Source organism: Pan troglodytes, chromosome 14, assembly GCF_028858775.2.
Source record: "Pan troglodytes isolate AG18354 chromosome 14, NHGRI_mPanTro3-v2.0_pri, whole genome shotgun sequence".
Taxonomy (NCBI): domain Eukaryota; kingdom Metazoa; phylum Chordata; class Mammalia; order Primates; family Hominidae; genus Pan; species Pan troglodytes.
The window spans coordinates 104,218,628-104,223,901 of record NC_072412.2 but is presented as its reverse complement, the minus strand read 5'-3'; the positions used below and the strand labels follow the sequence as shown (position 1 = coordinate 104,223,901).

At 43.6% G+C, this 5,274-nt stretch overlaps 1 pseudogene; it reads left to right on the top strand.

The window, feature by feature from the left end:
• The first annotated feature begins 2,256 nt into the window (after nt 1-2,256).
• On the top strand, nt 2,257-3,062 carry LOC739768 (dehydrodolichyl diphosphate synthase complex subunit NUS1-like; annotated as a pseudogene).
• Nucleotides 3,063-5,274: the final 2,212 nt, after the last annotated feature.

Sequence of the window (5,274 nt, the reverse complement as noted above, 5' to 3'; positions counted from 1 at the left end):
GTAAGTGCTTCGTGTGAGGGACCAAGGAGGGATTGTGTAGACAGAGTAGTTTAGGAAAATGGACAGGTTTTCCCCCTCTTGTCCTCCTTAAGAAATCATAGCCAGGCCATGCCCGGTGGCTCACACCTGTAATCCCAGCACTTTGGGAGGCCAAAGCAGGTGGATGACCAAAGGTCGGGAGTTCGAGACCAGCATGGCTAACATGGTGAAACTCCGTTTCTACTAAAAATACAAAAAAATTAGCCAGGCGTGGTGGTGGGTGCCTGTAATCCCAGCTACTTGGGTGGCTGAGGCAGCAGAATCACTTCAACCAGGGAGGCGGAGGTTGCAGTGAGCTGAGATTGCAACATTGCACTCCAGCTTGGACAAGAGCAGAAACTCTGGCAAGAGAAAGAAAGAAAGAGAGAGAGAGAAAGAAAGAAAAAGAGAGAAGGAAGGAAGGAAGGAATGAAAGAAAGGGAGGAAGGGAGGAAGGAAAAGGAAGGAAAAGGAAGGAAAAAGAAAGAAATCATAGCTGGATTTGCATTAGAGAGTTTAGACTGGATTTTAAAAAGTAGTCTGGTGTCCTTGTCCCATCTCAGAGCAATAGCAAGGACTTCTGTTTACCCGGATGAAAAAATGTGTTCTTTGGAAAATGCTGTAAGCTTAATAGATAAAGGCGGAGTTGTTTCATGCTTGATTTTTTTTTTTTTTTTCTGAGACAGAGTCTCACTCTGTCACCCAAGCTGGAGTATAGTGTCACAGTCTCAGCTCACTGCAACTTCTGTCTCCCAGGTTCAAGCGATTCTCCTGTCTCAGCCTCCCAAGTAGCTGGGACTATAGGCGTGCGCCACCATGCCCGGCTAATTTTTGTATTTTTAATAGAAATGGGGTTTCACTATGTTGGCCAGGCTGGTCTCAAACTCCTGACCTCAGGTGATCCGCCCGCGTCAGTCTCCCAAAGTGCTGGGGTTACAGGTGTGAGCCACTGCACCCGGCCTATGCTTGATGTTTTAAGTAGAGTTTTAACCTTTCTATTCCATCCAGAAAACTACTAGGCATTAGGCTTGTATACCTCAGTAACAGACCAGCCAGGGGCCAGTTGGATTTACTGGTTCAGAAATCTCACCATCCCTGATGTCCGTGCTTTGTGAGGTGGTGACAGTGGGGCTCCCGCTTAACCAGCAAATGAGCAGCTCGTGAGTTGCAGATGCCTCTCTTCTCCTGTGCAGAGATTCAGTGAAACAGAAATGTGAACCTGGCCAAAGAGCAGAGAGGGGAGGCTGGCTGTGTCCTGACTTGGGTGTGAGCTGGTTATACAAAAGATGGCCCCAAAATGCCAGTCAAGGGAGCACTGGATTAATTCCCCAGGATTGGCCAGTGTTAAATACTGGAGCTAGCCCCTGTCCTACCTTTGAAGATGCATCTCTCAGAAATGCTCATCTTTCTGTGTAATCCCAATCAAAATTCCAGCAGACATTTTCCACAGAACTTGACAAGCCACTTTTTTTTTTTTTTGAGATGGAGTCTCAGTCACCCAATCTGGAGTGCAGTGGTGCAATCTCTGCCGCTGCAACCTCCACCTCCCAGATTCGAGCGATTCTCCTGCCTCAGCCTCCTGAGTAGCTGGGATTACAGGCATGCACCACCACACCAGGATAATTTTTGTATTTTTAGTAGAGATGGGGTTTCACCATGTTTCCCAGGCTGCTCTTGAACTCCTGGCCTCATGTGATCCTCCTGCCTTGGCAGTTTACAAAGTGATGTTTACAAAGCGCTGGGATTACCGGCATGAGCCACCACCCCCAGCCGACAAGCCACTTTTAAAATTCATATAGAAATGTAAAGGACCAGCCGGGCGCGGTGGCTCACGCCTGTAATCCTAGCACTTTGGGAGGCTGAGGTGGGTGGATCACGAGGTCAGGAGATGGAGATCATCCTGGCTAACATGGTGTAATCCCATCTCTACTAAAAATACAAAAAATTAGCCGGGCATGGCAGTGGGCGCCTGTAATCCCAGCTACTTGGGAGGCTGAGGCAGGAGAATGGCTTGAACCCGGGAGGCGGAGCTTGCAGTGAGCCGAGATCTCGCCACTGCACTCCAGCCTGGGCGACAGAGCGAGACTCCGTCTCAAAAAAAAAAAAAGAAAGAAATGTAAAGGATCTTGAATAGCCAAAGCAACTCTGAAGAAGGACAAAGTTGGAAGGCTACTACGACTTGATTTCAAGACTTATTAAATCCTGCAGTCATCAAGACAATGTGGGATTGGTATAAAGATGACAAATAGACCAATGGAACAGAATGGAGTGCACAGAAATAGACCACACCTATATGAACAACTGATTTTCAACAACAATTCAGAAAACAATTTAGATGTACACATGGGCCTGGTGATGCCACGGTGAAACGAGAGCCGAGTTTCTCAGACATCACACGCCTCGTGCTGTGGTGTATGGCCGTGGCCGTCTCCTACATTCACGTTTACGACCACCAATCTTTTCAAAAGAAATATTTCCATATTGATGGATGAAATTTTAAAACAGCAGCAAGAACTTCTGGGCCTAGATTGTTCAAAATACTCACCAGAGTTTGCAAATAGTAACGACAAAGGTGATCAAGTTCTAAATTGCCATTTGGCAGTGAAGGTGCTGTCCCCGGTAGATGGAAAAGCAGATATTCTGAGAGCTGCTCAGGACTTTTGCCAGTTAGTAGCCCAGAAGCAAAAGTGACCCACAGATTTGGAAGTAGCTATTTTAGGCAGTTTACTTAGTTCAAATGGTTCTCCTGATCCTGATTTAGTATTGAAGTTTGGTCCTGTGGACAGCACATTAGGCTTTCTTCCCCGGCACATCAGATTTACTGAGATTGTCTCTTTGCCTGCCCACTTAAACATCAGTTATGACGACTTTTTCTCTGCCCTACATCAGTATGCAGCCTGTGGCCAGCGTGAGGAAAAGCAGTAGTTATTGGTTGCATAATTGGATTTTAGGCTTTTAGAGAAAAGGACTCAAGTGACTCTGATGTTCACAAAGCACCTATGAAACCCTGTACACACCTAGTCCATAATCCTCATAATTTATCAACAAACACAAGTGTCTGATGTCTGACTTGAGAGAATGTGTATGTGTGTCTGTGTGTGCATGTGTGAGTGCACATATGTGCACCTTTGTATGTATGGAAATAAACTTATACATGGGGACGTACTGGAGAGGGAAATACATAGACATAGAACTTGGAGCAAATAGCAGCGATGTTTTAGGAACTGAAATGTCACACTTAAAGTCTTCAGCCCCGCCAACTTCCCTGTTTTTGTGGGGAGAAGGGGGCCTGATTAGAGCTGCTCTGGTTGTGTCTGGCGGGAGGGGAATAATTTTTGTTCAGTCCTTCTTAGTGACCAAACTTTAATTTTTAAGAATAGGATATTGACTTGTTGAATTGAAGGATTCTGTGAGGTTTTTGTTTGTTTGGTTGGTTGGCTGGGTGGTTGGTTGTTGTTGTTGTTTTTGAGACGGAGTCTGGCTCTGTCGCCCAGGCTGGAGTGCAGTGGCACGATCTCGGCTCACTGTAACCTCCGTCTCTCAGGTTCAAGTGATTCTCCTGCCTCAGCCTCCCGAGTAGCTGGGATTACAGGCGCCCGCCACCAGGCCCGGCTAATTTTTGTATTTTTAGTAGAGACGGGGTTTCACCATGTTGGTCAGGCTGGTCTCGAACTCCTGACTTTGTGATCTGCCCGCCTCGGCCTCCCAAAGTGCTGGGATTACAGGCGTGAGCCACCACGCCCGGCCGCATTCTGTGTTGAAAGGAGCTCCAGAGGAATGAAGTTCTGTGTTTCTCCCATGTTAAAAACTTGCTCACCTTCAGAGCAGAAGGAATACAGATCTTCAGATATCAGTCCATTTTCTTCTCTTCGTTATGGTCAAACAGTGTGACTTGAGAGTGTCGCTCTGGTGTCTGGGTTCCAGACTGTGAAGATCATTTGAAAAATAACTCTCACTACATTGAAATGCAGAATTTTAAAAAGTTAAATGTTAGATTAGGCAGTCAGAAAAACAAACAAGCATAAAAGGTGAATGAATATGTTGTAATCTTCAGAGTAAAGGTGGGCACTGCTAAAAAGGAACAAGATTTAGATTTTCTTTTTTGTTTGGTGGGCAATATGCCATGTTATACCCAAAGTTGATTTAAAAAATATTTTCATCTGGCTGGTGTGGTGGCTCATACCTGTAATCCCAGCACTTTGGAGGCCAAGGCAGGTGGATCACTAGAGGTCAGGAGTTCGAGACCAGCCTGGCCAATGTGGTGAAACCCTGTCACTACTAAAAATACAAAAATTAGCCAGGCTTGGTGGCAAGCGCCTGTAGTCCCAGCTATTTGGGAGGCTGAGAGGGGAGAATCACTTGAACCAGGGAGGTGGAGGTTGCAGTGAGCTGAGATGGTGCCACTGCACTCCAGCCTGGGCAACAGAGCAAGACTCCATCTCAAAAAAAAAAAAAAATTCCATCAGCTAACCTCTTCCTCTTTGGAATAGCACATTTTAGGGCCGTGGTTAATACCTGGGATTTTACTCAGTAAATCCTGATGGTTACTGTGCATCAAAGATCTTTAAGTAAGACTGAAGGCCTGTGTGGGGAATAAAATATTACCAAAGTCTATAAAAATAATTTAATTTTACATGTTCTCTTCTATGACAGAGAACAGGACTGGTTCTGTTATTTTTGAAATGAATAATTGATTTATTAGTAGGTGTTCAATATTTCTTAAGTCACTACTGATTCTTAGAAACCATTCTTTATATTTGATAGACTCTTTTCAGAAAACTCTTATCAACAAGTGTAGAAGAGTTATCTGAAATCATACATTTAGAATAAAGCAGTTTAATACTAGATCTCAGAAGTTTGAAAAATAGCAAAGAAGACTGGTTTGGAAAGCATGGTCTAGAATTGCTTATCAAATTCTGAAGCTATGAAGAATAAATGTTTCACCTTTGGGTTACAAAACCCCATTTATGATTTTATGAAATAAAAATGATTTAAAAAACAAAGACAATTTAGAGGAAAAACGATAGGGTTTTTGAGAAATAGTGTTGGGAAAAAATGGGTATTAATATGCAAGTAAAATGAAGCTTGATACAATGATTCATTGAACCATTTACAAAAATTAACTCAAAATGGATCATAGATCTATATGAAACCTATTAATTAAACTTAAAACTTATAGAAAAAAATCTTCATGAATGTAGGTAAAGATTTTTAAGGTATGATACTAAATACATGATCTATAAGAGAAAAAAATAT